This window comes from Hakea prostrata, chromosome 1 (assembly GCF_041222555.1).
Source record: "Hakea prostrata isolate BN-2017 chromosome 1, UWA_Hpros_2, whole genome shotgun sequence".
In the NCBI taxonomy this organism is placed as follows: domain Eukaryota; kingdom Viridiplantae; phylum Streptophyta; class Magnoliopsida; order Proteales; family Proteaceae; genus Hakea; species Hakea prostrata.
In genome coordinates this window covers 69,325,884-69,353,056 of record NC_142600.1, presented here as the reverse complement: position 1 = coordinate 69,353,056, position 27,173 = coordinate 69,325,884, and the positions used below count along the sequence as shown (strand labels likewise).

Here is a 27,173-nt window from a genome sequence, read left to right as displayed (position 1 = left end):
TCCCCACTCACCACACTAGACTTTGTTCACTAGAGTCCCCACTAACCACACTAGACTTTATGTACGCTTCCAATTATTCTTGTTTTGGAGATAGAAGACATGCTTTGACTTGGCTATCTAAAACAAGAAAACACATTTTGTAAAAACACTTCTAAATTTTAAAACACATGCACTTGCATTGCAATTTACTCACTAAATCACATCCTCAAAGATCCGAAAAAACATAAGTAACAAAATGCACCAGCCGGGAACCGAACCCGGGTCTGTACCGTGGCAGGGTACTATTCTACCACTAGACCACTGGTGCACAGGTGCTAGGAGTTAGCTTGATAAATCTTGCCATTCTTGAACTCAATTATAGAGGCAACAATTGAATTACTTCCAGTGTTTCAGAACCCAAACCCACCAAATTTAGAGGGTTCATTCATTCATGTTCTAGGAAATAGGAAACCTGTTAATTTCCTATTTACAGCAAAGCTTCTAGTGTTCATATCAAATCTGAAATTGTTGGGAGGATCGGTTCCAGCTCCTCCGGGTCTTAAATTCAGATTTTAACAAAGGTTCAGTAATAATGTTGTTTTGATAAAACAGTGATCTCCATCCATGGAAACCAGAAAGAAGGTCATTCAGATTTCAACCTCTTAAGTCAATAGCTTCTTCCCACATATGAAGAAACTAATCTTACGAGTAAGATTGTTAGATGCGGTGCCACTTTGTCACAGAAGCAACATTTCCCAGGAAAAATAAGAAACCATTGGCATATCCTGGTGGAACATGTGGGTGCATGAGATGGAATTGGGTCTTGTTCTGGGTATTGCTCTCTGACAGAAAACAGGTCATGAGGACAATAGCTAAGAGGCATCACAGTAGGTAATAATTTGAACATGAGGGAAAGTGCTACCTATGCATTATTCTCTCAGAAAAATGATTCCACAAAATTTCATTCAAGACTAGAACTCCCATGTAAGAAGCTTATATGTTTTCTCCTGGATTATATGATAACCTGCAGTCAATTATAACATAACAGTACTTAAAGCAACAAGAAAGGGTGAGACACAGAGGCTAAAAGCATTGAATTGCATCAACTAATACCAAAAAGTTTGGTCTTTTGTTGCAAATATATATAAGCCCTTTCACTTCTTATTTTCAGGTAAAAGTTCAGTTGCACCAAAAGACAAAAAGAAACATGGTTGCGTCTGCCGGGAGTCGAACCCGGGTCTATTGCTTGGAAGGCAATTATCCTAACCGTTGGACTACAAACGCTGATGTGCTTCTTCACCTTTTATTTTAATTTTTGATTAATAATCAATTAAGTGAATCTAAACTTTCCATGTTCAGTTTCACACAGATTGAAATATGAAATATCATCTGTTTCAAAAGCTACCCATACCTCAATATTATTCAAGCTTCGCTTTGATTAGCACTGCTAAAAAGAAATGACAAGTTGCCATTTAAAACAAGTCAGCTCTGTTACTTTCAAGTATAACAGCATTTGGTCTTAAAAGAGAAAAAACCTAGATAGGTAGTTCCCTCTGCTGCAGTTTAAAGTTTGTTAGCTATAATTTTGACTGGTACTGAGCATTAAAAGCTTATCCTCACTAATGTTCATGTTGTGAAAGTTGTGATTATTACAAACACAACAGATGGAGTCCTGCTATAGTGGATGCTATACTTATTATCTCATCTTGTTCTTTTCCAAGTTTCCTGCTCTAGTTTGGTCTCATAGTTGTAATAGGGTTCTGTTGTTTTGGTTTATTCCTTTGTCTGGGTAGAAAGAGGATTGTACTCAGATTTCTTCCTATAAATAACATCTGAGAAGAGGAAACAACCATCGGTTGTTGATCTCTTTGGCAGCCTCACTTTCTTTTCTATATTCCCTTCTTCACTCTTTTGATTTTTGTTTTTAAGTTCTGAAATTTTGCCATGTGATTAAGGATGGGCATTGGCATAATGGTAAAGTTGCTCACTTACGATCAACTTAACTGTTCATGGTCTGAGTTCCGAAACAGTCTCTCTGTAAAAGTAGGAGTAAGGCTGCATACATTATGACCCTCCCTAGACCCTGTAGTGGCAGGTTTCATGCACTGGGTAAACCTTTTTTTATTGTTAAAACACATACAACGACTCCATCTTGTCCAACTGAATGGATTGATTACATGAATCCTCGCCCTCCAATCAGCTTTACTCAAAGTTGTACTAGATACCTAGGTGTCACCTTGACAACAATGAGTTGAACTTTTCAAACATCTTCACTATAACAAGCAAGTGATCAACTCCAGGGCAGCTCCCCTATAATTCTAGCTGGATAGGATACTACCTCTCCTTCAACAAGTCTACAGTGTTTTTGATATTTTGACTAGTCCATTCTCTTACATATATTTCTTATCTGAAACTATTCTCATACCTGAATCTTAGACCCATCTTATGCTAATATGTCACTATTCCATCCCATAATACCTCTGTTGTATTTCAAATTGCAAGGGCAACTGAATCCCCTTAATAGGTTTCTCCCCCTTTTTTTCTGTCTCATACTAATCCTTTCATAAGCACTTGTTCCACTTGTACAATAGAAGTTGCTTTTAATTGCCAAAAAGAATCAAACAAGAAAATGAGAAAAAAGCAGTTCTCGTGCTCTTGAGCAGATGAAACAACAGAAAGCTCTGCTAGGACGTGTGCTTGTGAAGTTCTAGTTGTACAATATCAGGCATAAGAAATCAGTACTCGTGCATGTGTGGAGGAGAAGAAGATGAAAAGAGAAGAGAACAGAGGAACACACAGTCGGGATCAGACTCTCCTATGAATTTTTCTCCTGTGAAAAGTATTAGGTGATCTTCAAAACGAATGAGAATTTTGGTACAGTAAAATAAGTACAGAAATGAAAGCATATTGTAAATGATAGGTCATCAGGTAAGAACTGGCAGTCCACATTTGATCATTCAGAAAAAGATAGTACACTTTTAACTCCTGTGCATTGAGGGAAAATTGTTCTGCACTTACCAAGCTGATAACAGAATGCAATCCACCCCCCCCCCCCACCCCAACCCAAAGAAAAGAAAAGAAAAGGAGAAGCCTACCACAGGAAGCTGATAAAGTTCCTTAATATGCAGACAGACCACAGAAGAACAGAAAGCTAATCAGAAATATGTAGTTGAATAAAACCATAAAACTCAAACATCACCCCCTACATCAACACAGAACAACACCCCCCCCCCACCAAAAAGAAAAAAAAATGATAAAAACAAGTCTCTTCAATAATTTCTTATTACTTATGGGTTTATTAATTACACTAGCAAAATCAATTGTAACCCCCTCCCCTTCCATCTTCCCTCCTCTCTTGCCTTGTACACTCTTTTTCCCCTTCTTGGGGCTTTGGTTAATGAATTTACTAATTCATCAAAAAAAGAAAATGTGAGTCTCTGAAGATGGATGCATTATTAGCTTCAAGAAGAGAGGAAACAGGATGAAGATGATAAAAATGCAGCAGTAAGGAATGTGGTCAGCACCAGCAATCTGCAGGTGAAAAAACAAATGAAAAATGAAAAATCAACAATATCATAGACACTCCATGCAATGCATGACAACAAACTGATAAACAGAAAGAAAATAGAAGTGCCTAGAATGAGAAGGTTGTAACAGGTTTAGAAACAACTCATAGACTAAATCTAAATATTCATATGTTATGAGAACCCAAAATAAAATATCAACAACTTAAACTAACCATGCAGAACACCTTTGAAGTCCTCCCATGAAAAAGGCGATTTCCACCAAAAGCACGGAGAAGAGAAAACTGTACACACTAACAGTATAATCCCGAAATAAGCCAGCTTGGGGGGGGGGGGGGAGGAGGGATCATGTAGCCCAACAGAAAATCTTTGCAAGTCAGTGTATTATTCAGTTATAAATAATTAAATACAACTTGAAAATAAATAGCTGCAACAGATCCCTGAAAAATAAGAGATATGTGGTTGGCAAATAATAATAATAATAAAAGACAAAAACAAACAAACAAAGTTCATTGATATGCAGACCAAAGAAGATAGAAAGATAATTAGAAATACGTAGCTGAATAAAACCATAAAATTTAAACATCTCCCCCTCCACCCACACAAAATAAACATGATTGATAAAGTAAGTCTCTTAAAAAAAATGTCTTAGTGCTTATGGGTTTATTAATTACACTAACAAAAACAATTCCATGAAAGAAACCAGAGCTCCAAGATTAACATCAAACAAGATTATACTACCAAGTCAAGTTTCTAACAGTATGAAACTAGGAAAGGAAAAACACGACTGATAATGAAGGATAATTATCAGCACATAAATAATTACTCTCCTTCTGCAAACTATATGACAAAGAACAAAGAGAGTAGAAAATAAATGTAAGTCAAAGCCCCCCTCTAAAGATAGACGCGCTATTTGTCACATCCACCCAGCCAGTACCCTACTTGGCATACCCGGGTATGTGATCCACAGTCCAAGGATAGAAGCGTTAATAGGACACTCCTAAATCCCAGTTTATACCTAAGCAATCACATGCTTATTTCCATCATATCATATATCAGCGATACATCATCATATTGAAAGATATGTCATAACATCACATGATCAAGTGTATAAGTAAATGACAAAGAATAAATAGACATGATAAACAAAGTAATTAAGTATGGTTCTACTGTCATAAGGTAACTACAGTAGTCATATGATGTCTAAAATCAACTAATAAACTAAGTCTACTAAGTTGCCAAAAACTGTGTAAAAGTCATATGGCGATAACCGTCCTTACCTTAAGTTGTGATGATGATGATCCAAAAGTCACAAAAGAATGATCCAATGATGGTATTAAGACCCTAGACAAACATAAATGAAAGATTAGAGAAGAAATCGGGAAAGTCAGAGGTTGAACGGTCAAAACGGCGAAGAACACAGTTCACCAGCATGCTTGGTCGATGCTCCTTGGTCAATGGGATCGACCAAGGACAGTCTCGGGCTGCATAGTGTATTTTGGTGATTTGGTCCGAAATCGGTCTTTCGGGGCTCGGATCGATCCAAAACTTGGAGGGATGATTAATAACAGTATAAGAACACATCTAAACAAGTAATCAACATCATCTAATGGTTTAATTAAAAAGCCCCAAATCGAAATACTAAGTTCTAGAGACAAGGATCATAGCATAAATGAGAAATCAATGTAATTGAAAGGGAAGTTAGGGAATTAGTTGGGGAATGGGTTAGGAACAAGATTACAATCATTTACAAGCTATTAATTAGACTAATCATACTCCACATTTCAGTTTAGGACAAGAAATCAAGTTGCTAAGCAAGGAATCATGGTAAGGCATATGCAATGATCATAATGAAAGTGAGGTATAGCAAGAATGAAGGGAAATCAATGTAAATGGGAGGAGACACTCATGACAAGGTGTTTGCAAGGTTGCAACACCTTGGCCATGATCTCAATAGTAAGAATAAGAAGAGGAGTGAGTAGGATAGAGAGCAAGAGAGAGAGTCATACTTTAGGAGTTGATAATGGAGGCAAGAGAGAGTGATTTGCAATGATTAGAGTAGAATATCCTTCACCAATAACAAGGAGGAGCTTTGGGGAACCTTCTCCATGTTCTCCGGTGTTGCAATGATTAGAATAGGGTTCAAAACACAAGGCTAGCATAAATAAGGTGTGGAATATTCCAAGGGAATCATTAACTCGAATCTGGGCAGCCTTGGTCGATGTTCCTTGGTCGATGGGATCGACCAAGCAGGATCGACCAAGCATAGTTCAGCAGAAAAATCAACAATAGTTCAGCAACTTTGGACAGGGATTCAGAGGGCTATACGGGGTCAAATTGAGTGGGGTTTTCTTCTACAAGTCAATCAAGAAGTCTAGTTTTGGGAAATACCTTCGGATCGTACACGGGAGTTCATTAGGTACTTCAACTAGTTCACCCCTCTTCGATGCGCAGATTTTCACTAAACATTGACAATGCACTCAAGTAAGGGGCATCATCGTCAATGTCCATGGGCTCGGACTCCGACACTAAATCATCAACCAGTAGGATCCACAAGTCTCTTCTACCACCGCTTTGGGTCTTCGGACCTACAAACATCAAGGGTTCCGGGTCAGGGTAAGGATAGGGCTGGATTTCACACTATTAGCTTCATGAAGAGAGCACAAAGGATGAAAATAATAAAGATGCAGCAGCAAGGAATGTTGCCAGGACCAGCAATCTGCAGGTGGAAAATCAACAATATCATTTGTACAAGGACACTCCATGCAATGCACGGCACCAAACAAAAAACAGCAAAGAAAATAGTAGTGCCTCTAACAAGAAGTTTGTAACAGGATTAGAAACAACTCAATAGACTAAATCTAAATCCATATAGATGACATCATTGTAAGTCCACATGTCATGAGAACCCAAATAAAATATTAACAACTTACTCTAACCATGCAGAACACCTTTGGAGTCATCCCATGCAAAAGGCCAATATTTCCACCCAAAGCAGGGAGAAGAGAACTGTCCGCCAACAGCATAATCCTGAAATAAGCCAGCTGAAGAAGGGGGATATCATGTAATCAAACAGCCAAGCTTTGCAAGTCATTGTATTCTTCACTTACAAATAATTAAATACAATTTAGAAATAGAGAGCTGCAAGACATCCCTGAAAAATAAGAGCTTCAATTGTGACTTGACCATGAAGAATATTGCTGCCATTCCTCTCCATCAGAAATGTAATAACTTGGTACAAGGAAGAGGAACAACTTGAACTTGGTAAAAGATAGCAGTCAAGGCAGAAAATACAAAACATAAATTGGTTAAACAGATATAAAAGGATTATAAAAAGGAGCCAAAAAATACAGTCTGACAATTTTGCACCACATAGCTGCACCAGATATACAGGAACTTTGTTAAACTAGGCGTTTATTTTAATAGAAATATGAGCTTTGGATTTCTATATAGCTATTTCAGATATAATTTGCACCATGACACATCACTTATAGAGTATTCTTCCATTGTAACTTGGAAATTATGCAACAGTAGCACATACATTTGATTAAGTAGCCCTCCAAGAACAGCAATAGGTCCCACAACCTTCAACTGAACCAATAATTAGGGTTAGATTGACTTCTCCCAGAAAATGAAAGAAAAGAAAACAAAAAGGGAGCAAAAAATGCACTACAATTTAGATTCAGATTTTCCAATCACTAAAAAGCCATATCCTATGCAACTAAAATGTTTGCTTGGCTCTGGTAACATTTTCTTCCCCTTCCATATACAAAACCAGAGGAACAATAAAATGAAAACAGATTCAAGGAAAAAATGGACAAAAATAGAAATGAAGTATAATGTAACCCTAACCTTGAGGTTGATCACTATCATAGAATTCCTTTGCAAGCACCATCTCAAAGATCTTGGTGATGCTCCTCTCCTCTGAATCAGGAGGTGAGGCATCCACAGTCGAGACAAACACTCATGTAACCTGAATCATTCATAAGGCATTTTCTCAATTTAGATTTGAGGAAAGGTTAGAAGTAAGAACACACTTGAGGGGGAACAGGGGATCAAATCTGGCCTACCAACCTTGATGCAAATTGGGTCAAATTGGTTAGAATCAGTCCTAAGAAACCAAAATTCGACTTCAAAATCCAAAAAAAATTAGAGATTTTAAATGCTTTAAACATTAATCAGCCATGACAAATCAGCAAGAATCAGGGTCAATCGTGGTCAATGCTAGCATAGAGCACCATGAAGACCCTTCTGGGATTGATACAGTCAGAGTAATTGTTTTGTAGTGTTTTAATAGACTACTCATTGACTTCGATGTGAATAAAAAAAAAAGCTGCAGATCAAATTCCAAATGTGTCTTTAGATTCTCCTTTTTTAAGCCCAGGTTGACCATTAAGGATAAGAAAACCAACCATCCTCACAATTGGAACCAATACATCACACCTTTCTCTGTAACACCGGTTCCTGAAACCATAGTTTCAGATGTAATGTAATAAACTGATTGAGCATTTGAATCCCACATCTACGTCTCATTTCTGGGAATTTACATGAACAACCATGTGAATACTCTTTGCCTTCAAATGGATGGATTACATGGCCATAAAATTACAGTAATTCATGAAATTTCCCAGTGCCTTGTTGCAATCTGCCTCTGTCACGGCGTCTCAAAGATCTGCATCACAACCACGTACCAAGTCAGTATTAGTCCACAACTAGCAGAAAAGGAAAGGCAAAGAACTCACATCAATGAGCATCTCCTCTATAACTACACCTGCACTCTTGTCAATGTTTTTCAGGGACATTACTTCACCAGCCCCAGCAACCATGTTGATCACAATCCCATCTGCACAAATTTATTCAGTTAGTCCAAAGGAATACCACCTACCCAACTCAGGTCTGTTGTTGCTAGGAAGAGAAAAACGTGCTGCCAAACAGGTTGCCATGCGCCTCAAGTATGTTTCTTGCAGACAAATCATCGAAACAAAACTAAGAACACAACAATAAAAGCACATAATAAACTTAAAATTTTGCTAAACAGGGGAGTCACTGTTCAATCACATGCACTCGGCAATGATTGTTGAAGGACGCCAAAGAAGGACTGGTACCAGTTATCCTTGTCTATGAAAAACACAGTTGTTAGTTCAGAAGATTCAGTAAACCAAGTTGGAGAACCAATAATCGTTGCACCAATTGATGATGAATAATTCATCAACGTTAATGGAACCACATGATGATGAATTAATTAACCAAGCTACTTTCACTTATTGCAGTGATAGGAGAAGAAGCAGATGTAAAGTACTCTGAACAAGGGGCACCTGATGGATAAAACCCAGAGGCACTATATGCAATCCATTTCACATCCCTATCTATTTTTCTTCTCAGTTGTTGGATGTGGGAATCATCTGGTCTAGAACGATGAAATATTTGATACAATGACTAAATATACAGCAGACAAGTGATCTGATTAATGTACAAGTTGCACAGATAACAACATGCAAGTCCTGGATATTGGCAAACTGTCCTAAACCAAATAAACGGCTGAAATGCAATCATGACAATTTCTCATACGGAAGATGTATAGAGATAATCCAATGAGCTTGGAAGCATTAATGCAAGTAAAATATACATATAAAACATGGAATATATAATCTGCATTTAACCTAGAGAAGCTTCACTTTTTTAGTTGGTAAGTCATGATTTATCGAAACATGAGCACAAATAGATGACTCCCCCAAAGGTACTTGAGGTAAGCATGCATCTGTTACAACAATCATAAACAGCTCATGCTCTTCATTTCCAGTTTCATGGTATACTTCCCCATTAGCATGAAGCTTGTGGCTCAATTTCACGGTTGCTTGATGGAATTTGCCCAATTTCAGCATGCGTTCAGCTTCAGCCAAGTCACTGTACTATAATGTGAAAAGAAAATATTAAAATACAGGCCAGACAATTATTCAAGAGCAAGGAAGGAGTTATGCTGAATAAGATTAAGTTGCCAGACCATATTTATCAGATCAGAACCATTAGCCCCACAAGGAAACATTTAAAGAACAAAATGCAACATCTGAATGAACTAAACATCTAAAGCTGCATAAAAATTATCAGGTACCAAAGGCAAAGGAAATCATAATTAAAGGTTAAAGTAAACTGGAAAACAGACTGGACAGTCTAGAAAAATGGGATACTTTCTTTTAATCACAAGCTCAAGTAGGTCATTCCAATGGCCTGAAAATTAGGTAGCTATATGAAGGCACAGGTGGTAGTAAAATGAAGCGAAGTGGATTCTGATTGAGGTAACTTGAAACCCTTAAAACCATATGATTCAAACCACTCACATGGTCGCATGGGCAGGCCAAGTAACCTCTGTGGTTCAGAATTTAGCCCAAAAAAAACCCCAAAAAGTTGCAGAATTTACTTGTAAATGCATTTGTAGACTAACATTTATGAGTATTCGTGTAAACCCAAGTTGGGACCAGTCAAAATTTAGTAGAGTTTATCACCAAAACGCTTTTATCAGTCAAACTCGTTGCATGCCAGAGAATACAAGGAAATGCTTGTCTAACTTGATCTTCTGAGGTGTTACTCACCAACCCGGTCGAGCACATTCTTGCAGGAACATTTGATTGTCTACACTTAGTATGATTTTGCAGCAACAGGCGGCATTGTTGGGCCAAACAGAAAAAGCTCCTCTGAGGTGAGAGACATTGAGGTTTTCAAAGAGAGTGCCTCACTGCTAATAAAGCATTGAATCTAAACATCTTTGATTCACCTTCTCCTTCAAATGTTAGTTTACACCCGCCCCCAATATTAGTCCTTCATCATAAGTTTTCGCGGCTACAATCACCATCAACGAGAAAGAATCTTCCATTGTGGAAGAGGAGGTACTCATGAGAAAAGAAACAGAGGAATGAAATATTTAATAATACTTCCCTAATATATATGAGTTAAAGCATTAATCTCAACGAAATCATTAAAAGATTCCCAGTGTATTTTAAGATGCGAGTCAAGTTCTTAACAAAACCAAAAAATCAACAAATTCTTGGAGAAATATAAAAACCAAAACATTTGTGTTTCGTTTTGTTTAACACTTCAATAAACGAAGAGATTCTAAAAACAAAAATACCCAGAACTATCGAGAGATTCTTTCATCTTCCATCACCACCGACACCGACACCCCTGCTGCTGCCGGTCTCTTCCCTACCGTTAAGCCCTTCTGGCAAAGTTTTTGAAGGTGGAGTCGTCATTGTCGGAGGTCTACAATGGGAGTTGCGAGAACATGGAGTTTTTTTTTTGTGGAATGTCCGGCACCGGTGTCTTTGGAGTGAGCAGGGAGTTTTGTTTGTAAATTTGAAAAGGTTAAGTGAAGTTTTGTAAAATAAAAAAACTTATATTTCTATTTAACCTATTGGTAAAAATAGGGGTGTAAATGGGTAATCGAAATCCGCTTCTGCATCCGTTTAGATAGGATGTGGATATGGTATACCCATTTCTTACACGATTATTGTCGATCTAATTAAGTTACTTATTTAGATTTATTATTTTTATTTTTATAAATTTTTTACTAGTTATTATATGACTATTTTTTAAGATTTTCTACTAAAATAGCTACCAAAGTTGTTAAATTCTTAAATTTCAAACTAGTCCTCACAAATAAAAGGGTAAAGATGTAAACAGGTAGTCGAAAACTTGTATTCAATCTGTATTCATGCCCATTTAGAAGAATCTAGGTAAGAAAATAAATATCCGATTATCATCCGAATCCAACAGAATCTGTCTAAAAACCGATAGGATATTATCCGAATCCGTCCGAATATAATAGGATGCGGATATGGTATTACCACTCTCCGATCCGAATCCGGTCATTCTCAGTTAATTTCAAAATTAACTGAAAAGGACTTTGGGTGACTTGTAATTTCTCAAATTGACTAGTGTGGGCAACATGTAATTTCGACCACCTAAGTGGGCAGACTAGAATTTATGTCCAACTTAAGTGGACAACATGAAAAAACTCTTCATTTTATCTTGGAGATGTAGATTCATTATTGATTTGGATGGTAGAATTAATACATGTAAAACCCTTAAGGAGGGATCTTTAATGCGGCTCAAGTCTATCATATAATAGTTTGTTGATTCAAAAGATATACATGGTTTCAATCTTTGTTTCAACTTTTACAAGCAAATTTCTACATAAGTTGCTGTACAATTTCCCAGTCCATCCCAAACCAATAATCCAACCAAGTTCATGCCCTCTACCAAGAAAGTCCAAATCATTTTGAGGGCTTGACTCATATCCTCAAGAGAATATAAAGATGGATTGGGACACCAACCTAATGAAGAAGACTTGAACCCTTTGTAGGAGCACTCCCATGAGGATGAAGCTCGGGAAAGAGCATTACTCGGGAACATCTAGAGCCATAACTGGAAGGGGCTCGAGAATCTAACACAACATCCACTTTATACGAGATTCTCGATGCCATATCAGTGTGAATGACACGTCAAATGAAGAATTTGCTATACTATTATGGTAGTTGAATATCAGGCTGAGACCTATGCCAATTAGAGTCCGATGTGTTAGGCTAAAACAAGATCAATACCAACGTGGAAGATCCAATGGACTTTCTACCACATGTTACTCTATATAAACCCTCTATCTACCTCTGTAGAAGGTAACTAAATACAACTAAACTAACTCGCTACAATTTACTTTTACTTTTGCTTGCTTTTTGCTCTTTTGTTTTTGTAACTTCTCAATTCTAAGCCCTTATTTACCCCCAAAAAACAAAAATATCTAAGCCCTTAGTCCCTCATTTAGTGGGGATGGTGTTGCTTTATTAGTCTAACTTGACTATCGAGGGTGGCTACCTGACCACCATAGTTAGCTTGCTCTCACTATTTGTTTTTGTAAATAGGTTCTAAATCCCTGAGGTTCGACTGAGATTCATCGAGAAGGTTAGATTTGAATGTGACACAAGCAGATACTTAATTTTTAGCTTATCATTTTCCCTAAAGTACATGTGATCTTCTATCGTCAAACATAACAAAACCGTTTAATTAATTTAGTTAATTAAATGGTATAAATTAGTTAATTATGGGTTAGACACCTATCTTAAGCTAATATGTCACTACTCCATCCTATAATACCCTTGTGCACCCTTGTAAACTATAAATACTAGGTGTACTTCCTAGGCTAGCTAGGGCAGCTGCAAAGGCTATCACTACAGTTGAATAGGCCTAAACCTGCCTTGGTTGGAACATAAGCTATGATACTAGAATCCACACTCTTTAACAAAACTCATGGAATAAGATTACAAAGACCAATTAATCATGAAGAGGAAATGTGCACTAATTTCATGTTTCCATCTAACATGGCCCTCCTAGCAAGCTCATCAAGTACTACTGTATTAGCTAACGAGAAATATGAGAAAAAACACAAAATTGAAGCTGAGACTGTAACATAAAGATATCATCCAAAATGGGTTGAAGAAAAAGATGAGCTGAGTAAGCATTTCTACTCAATGGACCAATCACCTCCATGCAATCAAGACTTCAAAATGATCTTATCCAACCCTTTCAGAATAACCTCTTGTAAAGCTCTTCATATAGAAAGAGATTCCCCTTCTCCTACACTGAAAAAAGTTGCCTTCTCTGCTACAGCAAAAATAAGGCAGCTAAGTTCATTCCTACATATCACTCCAATGCCACCAATTGACTCTCCTTTTTTCCAAGAAGCATCACAGTTTACCTTAAGCCATTGTTGCCCAGGAGGAACCCAATTTTGCTCCCGTGGTGAGTGAACATACTATTGAGTATTGTTGGGCTTTCTTACTTAAGCATTCACATAATCCTCAATTGCCTTTTATGCTCTATGTAAATATCAATTGGGTCTTCATTTTTCCCAGTAAAAAACCAGATTATTTCTTGCCAGCCAAATATTCCAAGCTATGAAACCAGCCATGCTTTTCAAATCTGATAATTTTTCTTTACCCATATGTTTTCAATCTGCCCAAGATTCTACCAAATGCCTTAGCCTAAAGTCTTGGTCCTCAGGGAAACATAGCAATAGAAAACTACCATACCAAATTACTTGTGCAAAAGGGCAATGTAGTAGGATGTGCTTTAGGGTTTCCACAAGATGATTGCACCGAAGATAAGAAGAGCCAAGAGAGGGTTTCCATATAGTTAGGCTTTCTCCTGAAACTGTACCTCCATCACAAGCCCTCCACAAGAACATTTTAAGTTTTGGCAAATATCTTTAAATTCTAGATTTCCTTCCAAACCGATGGTGGGGTCATCTGCTGACTCCCATCAACCGTGTGATGAAGTAGAAGGCTGCAAAGCTTTCTTTTTGGTTCCCTCTTCAAGTAATATTGTATATGCTGACTTAACTGAATACTTGCATATTTGAAAGCCCCCAAACCAATTTTTTCTTTTTTGTTTCAATCTTCAAGTAGATGATTTTATATGCAGTTGCAACTTAATTTGTTTAAATACTTGAGCTTCCAGAAGACTTTCTTCCATTTTCTTTAAAAGATCTATCAAACCAATTTTTGTCATTTGTACCAAATGTGAACTAAGGGAGATGGAATTTTAAGAACAATTGCAACTTCATTTGTTGTAAATAAAGCTTCCTGCAAGACTTTCTTCCATTTTTTTTCATCATCAAAGCCCATTCACTATTAAGTTATGCAAACAGTCGCCGTGTTGCTAGAGATAATAGAGCCTTATTATGTAGCTTTGTGTCTTTAATCCCCAAACATCTATTAGGTTTACTTTGGACTATTTTATCCCATGCAATCCAATGTACTGCCTTACCTTCACTATTACCACCCCAAAAGAAATGAGAGAGCTTATGTCTAGTTTTTTGATGAAATGACTTAGGGATCTTGTAATGCATTCCAACATAATTACTCACAGGTTGGGTTGAGGCCTTGATAAGAATCTCTCGACCAACATGTGTGAGATTGTGCGCATCCTGATAAGTTCTGTGTCTTTCCTCCAAATCATGAAACACCTAAGCTTTGTTCACTCCCACATCCATTGACATTCCCAAGTATTTAGTTGGGCCCTTCTCATATATAATCTTTAGAATGCGCCCAAACCACCTTTTAATTCTGGTAGGAGTATTAACTCTGAATGTAAGCACTGATTTTTAATTATTGACTTGCTGTTCACTAGAGTCCCCACTCACCACACTAGACTTTATGTACGCTTTCAATTATTCTTGTTTTGGAGACAGAAGACATGCTTTGACTTGGCTATCTAAAACAAGAAAACACATTTTGTAGAAACACTTCTAAATTTTAAAACACATGCACTTGCATTGCAATTTACTCACTAACTCCACATCCTCAAAGATCCATAAAACCAAAATGAGAAAAAGGAAAAACTATTTCAGGAGCCCTGTGCTCCTCCTATATTTACTTGGTGAAAAAACATAAGTAAAAACATGCACCAGCCGGGAATCGAACCCGGGTCTGTACTGTGGCAGGGTACTATTCTACCACTAGACCACTGGTGCACAGGTGCTAGGAGTTAGCTTGATAAATCTTGCCATTCTTAAACTCAATTATAGAGGCAACAATTGAATTACTTCCAGTGTTTCAGAACCCAAACCCAACAAATTTAGAGGGTTCATTCATTCATGTTCTAGGAAACCTGTTAATTTCCTATTTACAGCAAAGCTTCTAGTGTTCATATCAAATCTGAAATTGTTGGGAGGATCGGTTCCAGCTCCTCCGGGTCTTAAATTCAGATTTTAACAACGTTTCAGTAATAATGTTGTTATGATAAAACAGGTGATCTTCATCCATGGAAACCAGAAAGAAGGTCATTCAGATTTCAACCTCTTAAGTCAATAGCTTCTTCCCACATATGAAGAAACTAATCTTACGAGTAAGATTGTTAGATGCGGTGCCACTTTGTCACAGAAGCAACATTTCCCAGGAAAAATAAGAAACCATTGGCATATCCTGGTGGAACATGTGGGTGCATGAGATGGAATTGGGTCTTGTTCTGGGTATTGCTCTCTGACAGAAAACAGGTCATGAGGACAATAGCTAAGAGGCATCACAGTAGGTAATAATTTGAACATGAGGGAAAGTGCTACCTATGTATTATTCTCTCAGAAAAATGATTCCACAAAATTTCATTCAAGACTAGAACTCCCATGTAAGAAGCTTATATGTTTTCTCCTGGATTATATGATAACCTGCAGTCAATTATAACATAACAGTACTTAAAGCAACAAGAAAGGGTGAGACACAGAGGCTAAAAGCATTGAATTGCATCAACTAATACCAAAAAGTTTGGTCTTTTGTTGCAAATATATATAAGCCCTTCCACTTCTTATTTTCAGGTAAAAGTTCAGTTGCACCAAAAGACAAAAAGAAACATGGTTGCGTCTGCCGGGAGTCGAACCCGGGTCTATTGCTTGGAAGGCAATTATCCTAACCGTTGGACTACAAACGCTGATGTGCTTCTTCACCTTTTATTTTAATTTTTGATTAATAATCAATTAAGTGAATCTAAACTTTCCATGTTCAGTTTCACACAGATTGAAATATGAAATATCATCTGTTTCAAAAGCAACCCATACCTCAATATTTATTCAAGCTTCGCTTTGATTAGCACTGCTAAAAAGAAATGACAAGTTGCCATTTAAAACAAGTCAGCTCTGTTACTTTCAAGTATAACAGCATTTGGTCTTAAAAGAGAAAAAACCTAGATAGGTAGTTCCCTCTGCTGCAGTTTAAAGTTTGTTAGCTATAATTTTGACTGGTACTGAGCATTAAAAGCTTATCCTCACTAATGTTCATGTTGTGAAAGTTGTGATTATTACAAACACAACAGATGGAGTCCTGCTATAGTGGATGCTATACTTATTATCTCATCTTGTTCTTTTCCAAGTTTCCTGCTCTAGTTTGGTCTCATAGTTGTAATAGGGTTCTGGTGTTTTGGTTTATTCCTTTGTCTGGGTAGAAAGAGGATTGTACTCAGATTTCTTCCTATAAATAACATCTGAGAAGAGGAAACAACCATCGGTTGTTGATCTCTTTGGCAGCCTCACTTTCTTTTCTATATTCCCTTCTTCACTCTTTTGATTTTTGTTTTTAAGTTCTGGAATTTTGCCATGTGATTAAGGATGGGCATTGGCATAATGGTAAAGTTGCTCACTTACGATCAACTTAACTGTTCATGGTCTGAGTTCCGAAACAGTCTCTCTGTAAAAGTAGGAGTAAGGCTGCATACATTATGACCCTCCCTAGACCCTGCAGTGGCAGGTTTCATGCACTAGGTAAACCTTTTTTTATTGTTAAAACACATACAACGACTCCATCTTGTCCAACTGAATGGATTGATTACATGGATCCTCGCCCTCCAATCAGCTTTACTCAAAGTCGTACTAGATACCTAGGTGTCACCTTGACAACAATGAGTTGAACTTTTCAAACATCTTCACTATAACAGGCAAGTGATCAACTCCAGGGCAGCTCTCCTATAATTCTAGCTGGATACTGACTCTCTTTCAACAAGTCTACAGTGTTTTTGATATTTTGACTAGTCCATTCTCTTACATATATTTCTTATCTGAAACTATTCTCATACCTGAATCTTAGACCCATCTTATGCTAATATGTCACTATTCCATCCCATAATACCTCTGTTGTATTTCAAATTGCAAGGGCAACTGAATCCCCTTAATAGGTTTCTCCCCCTTTTTTTCTGTCTCATACTAATCCTTTCATAAGCACTTGTTCCACTTGTACAATAGAAGTTGCTTTTAATTGCCAAAAAGAATCAAACAAGAAAATGAGAAAAAAGCAGTTCTCGTGCTCTTGAGCAGATGAAACAACAGAAAGCTCTGCTAGGACGTGTGCTTGTGAAGTTCTAGTTGTACAATATCAGGCATAAGAAATCAGTACTCGTGCATGTGTGGAGGGGAAGAAGATGAAAAGAGAAGAGAGGAACACACAGTCGGGATCAGAATATATACCCAAAACTCTGATCCCCATCCTTAATTATAATACATCATATCTGTTATTAGTTTATTACAATTAAAGGTAGCTTTACTGATTGGCTCCATATTGATGGTTGAAACTCAATGTTTTTGTTTTTGAATATTTACTTACAATCCTTTTGGCTCTGTAGCCTATAAATACTACACCTTCTGCTTACCCCAGAAAAAATACTACACTTTCTTCCTAAGCTAGCTAGGACAGCTGCACAGGCTATCACTGCAGTTGATTAGGCCAAAACCTGCCTTGGATGGAACATAAGATGTGATACTAGAGTCCACACCCGCCACACTACACTTATTTTACGCTTCCAATTGTTCTTGTTTTGAAACAGTAGACATGCTGTGACCTGTTTTGATTCTCTACAGTACCTCAGTTTGGAAAAACCAATTACAAACAAATTAGTTCTTCATAATCATTGCTCAGTATTAACATGAGATCATGTGATCCCATTGATCATGTCACTCCTGTGAACATGTTAAGATGAAAATGCACCTCAAACACTTAAAACTTCTTGTTCTGGAAGAGGGGTGGGGCTGTTTGTGTCAAGGGATTTGTTCAAGCTCTCCTAAGAATTTTTTTTCTATGAAAAGTACGAGGTGATCTTCAAAACGAATGAGAATATCAGTACAGTAAAATAAGCACATAAACGAATGCATATTGTAAATGATAGATCATCAGGTAAGAACTGGCAGTCCACATTTGATCATTCAGAAAAAGATACTACACTTTTAACTTCTGTGCATTGAGGGAAAATTGTTCTGCACTTACCAAGTTGATGACAAACACAATGCAATTCACCCCAACCCAAAAAAAAAAAGAAAAGGAGAAACCTACCACAGGAAGCTGATAAAGTTCCTTGATATGCAGACCACAGAAGAACAGAAAGCTAATCAGAAATATGTAGTTAAAACCATAAAACTCAAACATCACCCCCTACCTCAACACAGAACAACCAAACCCCCCCCCCCCCCCCACCACCACCACCAAAAGAAGAATAAAAAACAATAAAAACAAGTCTCTTCAATAATTTCTTATTGCTTATGGGTTTATTAATTACACTAACAAAATCAATTCCATGAAAGAAAAGAGAGCTCCAAAATTAACATCAAACAAGAGTATACTACCAGGTCAAGTTCCTATCAATAAGAAACTAGGAAAGGAAAAAATGATTGACACAACAACAACCAATAATTTTTTGTACCAACTAATGGGGTTGGCTACATGGATTCTTGCCTTCCTGAGAGATGCCATACTGATAATGAAGGTAAATCATCATTAAGAAAATAATTACTCTCTTTTTGCCAAACCGATGAGGGGATGCTCCCAACCGTGCTTGTAATACAGAGGTGCAAGGAAAATAAATAGTTTTCATCATCAGAGCCCATTCACTATTAAGTTCTGCAAACAGTCACCATGTTGCTCAAGATAATAGAGTCTTATTAAGTAGCTCTGTGTCTTTAATCCCCAAACATCCATTAGTTTTACTTTGGATTATTTTATCCCATGCAATCCAATGTACTACTTTACCTTCACTAGTACCACCCCAAAAGAAATGAGGGAGCTGCTGTCTAGTTTTTTTGATAAAAGGACTTAGGGATCTTGTAGTGCATTCCAATTGTTTTTGTTGTGAAACAGAAGCTAGACATGCTCTAACCTGTCTATCTAAAACAAGGAAACACATTTTGTAGAAACACTTCTAAATTTTAAGACACTTACACTTATATTGCAATTTACTCACTAACTCCACATCCTCAAAGATCCATAAAACCAAAATGGGAAAAAGGAAAAACAATTTCAGAAGACTCCATTTTAAACAGCTACAAACACCATATTTTGGCAAGACACTGCCTTTCTGTTTGTACAACTATAAAATTGTTCATCAGAAAGAGAATAAGATATAAGCCCTGTGCGAAAAAACTAAGCCAAAACATGCACCAGCTGGGAACCGAACCCGGGTCTGTACCGTGGCAGGGTACTATTCTACAACTAGACCACTGGTGCACTGGTGCTAAGAGTCAGCTTGATACATATTCCACTCTTAAACTCAATTCTAGAGGCAATAATTGAATCACTTCCAGTGTTTCAGAATTTAGAGGTTTATTCATTCATGTTCTAGGGAAACTGTTTCCTATTTACAGCAAAGCTTCTAGTGTTCATAGTCCTTGGTCATATAAAATCTGAAATTGTTGGGAGGATCGGTTCGAGTAATAATGTTCTTATGATAAAACAGGTCATCACCATTCATGGAAACCAGAAAGAAGGTCATTCAGATTTCAACCTCTTAAGTCAATAGCTTCTTCCCACATATGAAGAAACTAATCTTACGAGTAAGATTGTTAGATGGGGTGTCACTTTATCACAGAAGCAACATTACCCAGGAAAAATAAGAAACCAATGGCATATCCTGGTGGAACATGTGAGTGCATGAGATGAAATTGGGTTTTTGTTCTGGGTATTGCTCTCTGACAGAAAACAGGTCATGAGGACACTAAGAGGCATCACAGTAGGTAGTAATTTGAACGTGAGGGAAAGTGCTACCTATGTATTATTCTCTCAGAAAAATGATTCCACAAAATTTCATGTAAAACTAGAACTCCCATGTAAGAAGCTTTTACGTTTTCTGCTGGATTATATATTTATATGATAACCTGCAGTCAATTACAAACATAACAGTGCAATTAAAGCAACAAGAAAGGGCGAGACACATAGGCTATAAGCAATGAATTGCATCAACTAATACCAAACAGTTTGGTCTTTTGTTGCAAATATATATCTAAGGCCTGCTATTTTACTTATAATAAACAGGATTAGCTTTGCATCACATATATATCTCACAGATATTACTTCAGTAAACTGTGTTCTTGTAAGCTGGGTGCTTTCCCAGACCAAAAAATAATCAACTGCGTCTGCCGGGAGTCGAACCCGGGTCTATTGCTTGGAAGGCAATTATCCTAACCGTTGGACTACAAACGCTGATGTGTTTCTTTTACTTTTGGAGATATTTGATGATTAATCAACTAAATGATTCTAACCTTTCCATGTTCAGTTTCACACACATTGCAACATCATCGGTTTCAAAAGCAACCCATGTCTCTATATTTATTCAAGCTTCACTTTGATTAGTACTGCTAAAAAGAAATGACAAGTTGCCATTCAAAACAAGTCAAAAAACCTAGATAGGTACTTCCCTCTGCTGCAGTTTAAAGTTTGTTAGCTATAATTTTGACTGGTACTGAGCATTAAAAGCTTATCCTCACTAATGTTCATGTTGTGAAAGTTGTGATTATCACAAACACAACAGATGGAGTCCTGCTATAGTGGATGCTATACTTATCTCATTATCTCATCTCATTCTTTTTCAAGTTTCCTGCTCTAGTTTGGTCAGGTTCTGTTGTTTTGGTTTATTCCTTTGTCTGGATAGGAAAGGGGATTGTACTCAGATTTCTTCCTATAAATAACATCTGAGAAGGGGAAGCAACCATCAGTTGTTGATCTCTTTGGCAGCCTCACTTTCTCTTCTAAATTCCCTTCTTCACTCTTTTGATTTTTGTTTTTAAGTTCTGTTATTTTGACATGTGATTAAGGATGGGCATTGGCACAATGGTAAAGTTGCTCACCTATGGCCAACTTAACTGTTCATGGTCTGAGTTCGGAAACAGCCTCTCTGTAAAAGCAAGATTAAGGTTGCATACATTATGAACCTCCCTAGACCCTGCAGTGGCAGGTTCCATGCATTGGGTAAACCTTTTTTTATTGTTAAAACACATACAACGACTCCATCTTGTCCAACTGAATGGATTGATTACATGGATCCTCGCCCTCCGATCAGCTTTAATCAAAGTCATACTAGATACTAGGTATCACCTTGACAACAATGAGTTGAACTTTTCAAACATCTTCACTATAACAAGCGAGTGATCAACTCCAGGGCAGCTCTCCTATAATTCTAGCTGGATAGGGTACTACCTCTCCTTCAACAAGTCTACAGTGTTTTTGGTATTTTGACTAGTCCATTCTCTTACATATATTTCTTATCTGAAACTATTCTCATACCTGAATCTTAGACCCATCTTATGCTAATATGTCACTATTCCATCCCATAATACCCTTGTGCACCTGGTCTGTTGTATTTCAAATTGCAAGAACAACTGAATCCCCTTAATAGTTTTCTCCCCCTTTTTCCTGCTCATACTAATCCTTTCATAAGCAGTTGTTCCACTTGTCTAATAGAAGTTGCTTTTAATTTCCAAAAAGAATCAAATAAGAAAGTGAGAAAAAAGCAGTTCTCGTGCCCTTGAGCAGATGAAACAACAGAAAGCTCTGCTAGGACGTGTGCTTGTGAAGTTCTAGTTGTACACTATCAGGAATAAGAAATCAGTACTTGTGCACGTGTGGAGGAGAAGAAGATGAAAAGAGAAGAGAACAGAGGAACACACAGTCGGGATCAGACTCTCCTATGAATTTTTCTCCTGTGAAAAGTATGAGGTCATCTTCAAAACGAATGAGAATTTTGGAACAGTAAAATAAGTACAGAAATGAAAGCATATTGTAAATGATAGGTCATCAGGTAAGAACTGGCAGTCCACATTTGATCATTCAGAAAAAGATAGTACACTTTTAACTCCTGTGCATTGAGGGAAAATTGTTCTGCACTTACCAAGCTGATAACAGAATGCAATCCACCCCCCCCCCCACCCCAACCCAAAGAAAAGAAAAGAAAAGGAGAAGCCTACCACAGGAAGCTGATAAAGTTCCTTAATATGCAGACAGACCACAGAAGAACAGAAAGCTAATCAGAAATATGTAGTTGAATAAAACCATAAAACTCAAACATCACCCCCTACATCAACACAGAACAACACACCCCCCGCCCCCCCAACCAAAAGAAAAAAAAATGATAAAAACAAGTCTCTTCAATAATTTCTTATTGCTTATGGGTTTATTAATTACACTAGCAAAATCAATTGTAACCCCCCCCCTTCCATCTTCCCTCCTCTCTTGCCTTGTACACTCTTTTTCCCCTTCTTGGGGCTTTGGTTAATGAATTTACTAATTCATCAAAAAAAGAAAATGTGAGTCTCTGAAGATGGATGCATTATTAGCTTCAAGAAGAGAGGAAACAGGATGAAGATGATAAAAATGCAGCAGTAAGGAATGTGGTCAGCACCAGCAATCTGCAGGTGAAAAAACAAATGAAAAATGAAAAATCAACAATATCATAGACACTCCATGCAATGCATGACACCAAACTGATAAACAGAAAGAAAATAGAAGTGCCTAGAATGAGAAGGTTGTAACAGGTTTAGAAACAACTCATAGACTAAATCTAAATATTCATATGTTATGAGAACCCAAAATAAAATATCAACAACTTAAACTAACCATGCAGAACACCTTTGAAGTCCTCCCATGAAAAAGGCGATTTCCACCAAAAGCACGGAGAAGAGAAAACTGTACACGCTAACAGTATAATCCTGAAATAAGCCAGCTTGGGGGGGGGGGGGGGAGGAGGGATCATGTAGCCCAACAGAAAATCTTTGCAAGTCAGTGTATTATTCAGTTATAAATAATTAAATACAACTTGAAAATAAATAGCTGCAACAGATCCCTGAAAAATAAGAGATATGTGGTTGGCAAATAATAATAATAATAAAAGACAAAAACAAACAAACAAAGTTCATTGATATGCAGACCAAAGAAGATAGAAAGATAATTAGAAATACGTAGCTGAATAAAACCATAAAATTTAAACATCTCCCCCTCCACCCACACAAAATAAACATGATTGATAAAGTAAGTCTCTTAAAAAAAATGTCTTAGTGCTTATGGGTTTATTAATTACACTAACAAAAACAATTCCATGAAAGAAACCAGAGCTCCAAGATTAACATCAAACAAGATTATACTACCAAGTCAAGTTTCTAACAGTATGAAACTAGGAAAGGAAAAACATGACTGATAATGAAGGTTAATTATCAGCACATAAATAATTACTCTCCTTCTGCAAACTATATGACAAAGAACAAAGAGAGTAGAAAATAAATGTAAGTCAAAGCCCCCCTCTAAAGATAGACGCGCTATTTGTCACATCCACCCAGCCAGTACCCTACCTGGCATACCCGGGTATGTGATCCACAGTCCAAGGATAGAAGCGTTAATAGGACACTCCTAAATCCCAGTTTATACCTAAGCAATCACATGCTTATTTCCATCATATCATATATCAGCGATACATCATCATATTGAAAGATATCTCATAACATCACATGATCAAGTGTATAAGTAAATGACAAAGAATAAATAGACATGATAAACAAAGTAATTAAGTATGGTTCTACTGTCATAAGGTAACTATAGTAGTCATATGATGTCTAAAATCAACTAATAAACTAAGTCTACTAAGTTGCCAAAAACTGTGTAAAAGTCATATGGCGATAACCGTCCTTACCTTAAGTTGTGATGATGATGATCCAAAAGTCACAAAAGAATGATCCAATGATGGTATTAAGACCCTAGACAAACATAAATGAAAGATTAGAGAAGAAATCGGGAAAGTCAGAGGTTGAACGGTCAAAACGGCGAAGAACACAGTTCAACAGCATGCTTGGTCGATGCTCCTTGGTCAATGGGATCGACCAAGGACAGTCTCGGGCTGCATAGTGTATTTTGGTGATTTGGTCCGAAATCGGTCTTTCGGGGCTCGGATCGATCCAAAACTTGGAGGGATGATTAATAACAGTATAAGAACACATCTAAACAAGTAATCAACATCATCTAATGGTTTAATTAAAAAGCCCCAAATCGAAATACTAAGTTCTAGAGACAAGGATCATAGCATAAATGAGAAATCAATGTAATTGAAAGGGAAATTAGGGAATTAGTTGGGGAATGGGTTAGGAACAAGATTACAATCATTTACAAGCTATTAATTAGACTAATCATACTCCACATTTCAGTTTAGGACAAGAAATCAAGTTGCTAAGCAAGGAATCATGGTAAGGCATATGCAATGATCATAATGAAAGTGAGGTATAGCAAGAATGAAGGGAAATCAATGTAAATGGGAGGAGACACTCATGACAAGGTGTTTGCAAGGTTGCAACACCTTGGCCATGATCTCAATAGTAAGAATAAGAAGAGGAGTGAGTAGGATAGAGAGCAAGAGAGAGAGTCATACCTTAGGAGTTGATAATGGAGGCAAGAGAGAGTGATTTGCAATGATTAGAGTAGAATATCCTTCACCAATAACAAGGAGGAGCTTTGGGGAACCTTCTCCATGTTCTCCGGTGTTGCAATGATTAGAATAGGGTTCAAAACACAAGGCTAGCATAAATAAGGTGTGGAATATTCCAAGGGAATCATTAACTCGAATCTGGGCAGCCTTGGTCGATGCTCCTTGGTCGATGGGATCGATCAAGCAGGATCGACCAAGCATAGTTCAGCAGAAAAATCAACAATAGTTCAGCAACTTTGGACAGGGATTCAGAGGGCTATACGGGGTCAAATTGAGTGGGGTTTTCTTCTACAAGTCAATCAAGAAGTCTAGTTTTGGGAAATACCTTCGGATCGTACACGGGAGTTCATTAGGTACTTCAACTAGTTCACCCCTCTTCGATGCGCAGATTTTCACTAAACATTGACAATGCACTCAAGTAAGGGGCATCATCGTCAATGTCCATGGGCTCGGACTCCGACACTAAATCATCAACCAGTAGGATCCACAAGTCTCTTCTACCACCGCTTTGGGTCTTCGGACCTACAAACATCAAGGGTTCCGGGTCAGGGTAAGGATAGGGCTGGATTTCACACTATTAGCTTCATGAAGAGAGCACAAAGGATGAAAATAATAAAGATGCAGCAGCAAGGAATGTTGCCAGGACCAGCAATCTGCAGGTGGAAAATCAACAATATCATTTGCACAAGGACACTCCATGCAATGCACGGCACCAAACAAAAAACAGCAAAGAAAATAGTAGTGCCTCTAACAAGAAGTTTGTAACAGGATTAGAAACAACTCAATAGACTAAATCTAAATCCATATAGATGACATCATTGTAAGTCCACATGTCATGAGAACCCAAATAAAATATTAACAACTTACTCTAACCATGCAGAACACCTTTGGAGTCATCCCATGCAAAAGGCCAATATTTCCACCCAAAGCAGGGAGAAGAGAACTGTCCGCCAACAGCATAATCCTGAAATAAGCCAGCTGAAGAAGGGGGATATCATGTAATCAAACAGCCAAGCTTTGCAAGTCATTGTATTCTTCACTTACAAATAATTAAATACAATTTAGAAATAGAGAGCTGCAAGACATCCCTGAAAAATAAGAGCTTCAATTGTGACTTGACCATGAAGAATATTGCTGCCATTCCTCTCCATCAGAAATGTAATAACTTGGTACAAGGAAGAGGAACAACTTAAACTTGGTAAAAGATAGCAGTCAAGACAGAAAATACAAAACATAAATTGGTTAAACAGATATAAAAGGATTACAAAAAGGAGCCAAAAAATACAGTCTAACAATTTTGCACCACATAGCTGCAACAGATATACAGGAATTTTGTTAAACTAGGAGTCTATTTTAATAGAAATATGAGCTTTGGATTTCTATATAGCTATTTCAGATATAATTTGCACCATGACACATCACATATAGAGTATTCCTCCATTGTAACTTGGAAATTATGCAACAGTAGCACATACATTTGATAGTTTTAAGTAGCCCTCCAAGAACAGCAATAGGTCCCACAACCTTCAACTGAACCAATAATTAGGGTTAGATTGACTTCTCCCAGAAAATGAAAGAAAAGAAAACAAAAAGGGAGCAAAAAATGCACTACAATTTAGATTCAGATTTTCCAATCACTAAAAAGCCATATCCTATGCAACTAAAATGTTTGCTTGGCTCTGGTAACATTTTCTTCCCCTTCCATATACAAAACCAGAGGAACACTAAAAATGAAAACAGATTCAAGGAAAAAATGGACAAAAAATAGAAATGAAGTATAATGTAACCCTAACACAAACCCCTTGAGGTTGATCACTATCATAGAATTCCTTTGCAAGCACCATCTCAAAGATCTTGGTGATGCTCCTCTCCTCTGAATCAGGAGGTGAGGCATCCACAGTCAAAGACAAACACTCTATGTAACCTGAATCATTCATAAGGCATTTTCTCAATTTAGATTTGAGGAAAGGTTAGAAATAAGAACACATTTGAGGGGGAACAGGGGATCAAATCTGGCCTACCAACCTTGATACAAATTGGGTCAAATTGGTTAGAATCAGTCCTAAGAAACCAAAATTCGACTTCAAAATCCAAAAAAAATTAGAGATTTTCAATGCTTTAAACATTAATCGGCCATGACAAATCAGCAAGAATCATGGTCAATCGTGGCCAATGCTAGCATAGAGCACCATGAAGACCCTTCTGGGATTGATAAAGTCACAGAGTAATTGTTTTGTAGTTTTTTAATAGACTACTAATTGACTTCGATGTGAATAAAAAAAAAGCTGCAGATCAAATTCCAAAAGTGTCTTTAGATTCTCCTTTTTTAAGCCCAGGTTAACTATTAAGGATAAGAAACCAACCATCCACAAATTTGGAACCAATACATCACACCTTTCTCTGTAACACTGGTTCCTG

General features: G+C 37.3%; 5 non-coding genes across 5 annotated transcripts; all 5 read right to left on the bottom strand.

Moving 5' to 3' along the window:
* Positions 1–236: 236 nt before the first annotated feature.
* On the bottom strand, positions 237–307 carry TRNAG-GCC (transfer RNA glycine (anticodon GCC)). Its single transcript has one exon. It is a non-coding gene; the product is annotated as a tRNA-Gly (tRNA).
* An 884-nt stretch (positions 308–1,191) lies between these two features.
* Positions 1,192–1,263, bottom strand: TRNAG-UCC (transfer RNA glycine (anticodon UCC)). The gene has a single exon. It is a non-coding gene; the product is annotated as a tRNA-Gly (tRNA).
* A 13,687-nt stretch (positions 1,264–14,950) lies between these two features.
* TRNAG-GCC (transfer RNA glycine (anticodon GCC)) lies at positions 14,951–15,021 on the bottom strand. The gene has a single exon. It is a non-coding gene; the product is annotated as a tRNA-Gly (tRNA).
* An 878-nt stretch (positions 15,022–15,899) lies between these two features.
* Positions 15,900–15,971, bottom strand: TRNAG-UCC (transfer RNA glycine (anticodon UCC)). The gene has a single exon. It is a non-coding gene; the product is annotated as a tRNA-Gly (tRNA).
* Positions 15,972–20,422: 4,451 nt separating this feature from the next.
* Positions 20,423–20,494, bottom strand: TRNAG-UCC (transfer RNA glycine (anticodon UCC)). Its single transcript has one exon. It is a non-coding gene; the product is annotated as a tRNA-Gly (tRNA).
* Between the last annotated feature and the right edge of the window lie 6,679 nt (positions 20,495–27,173).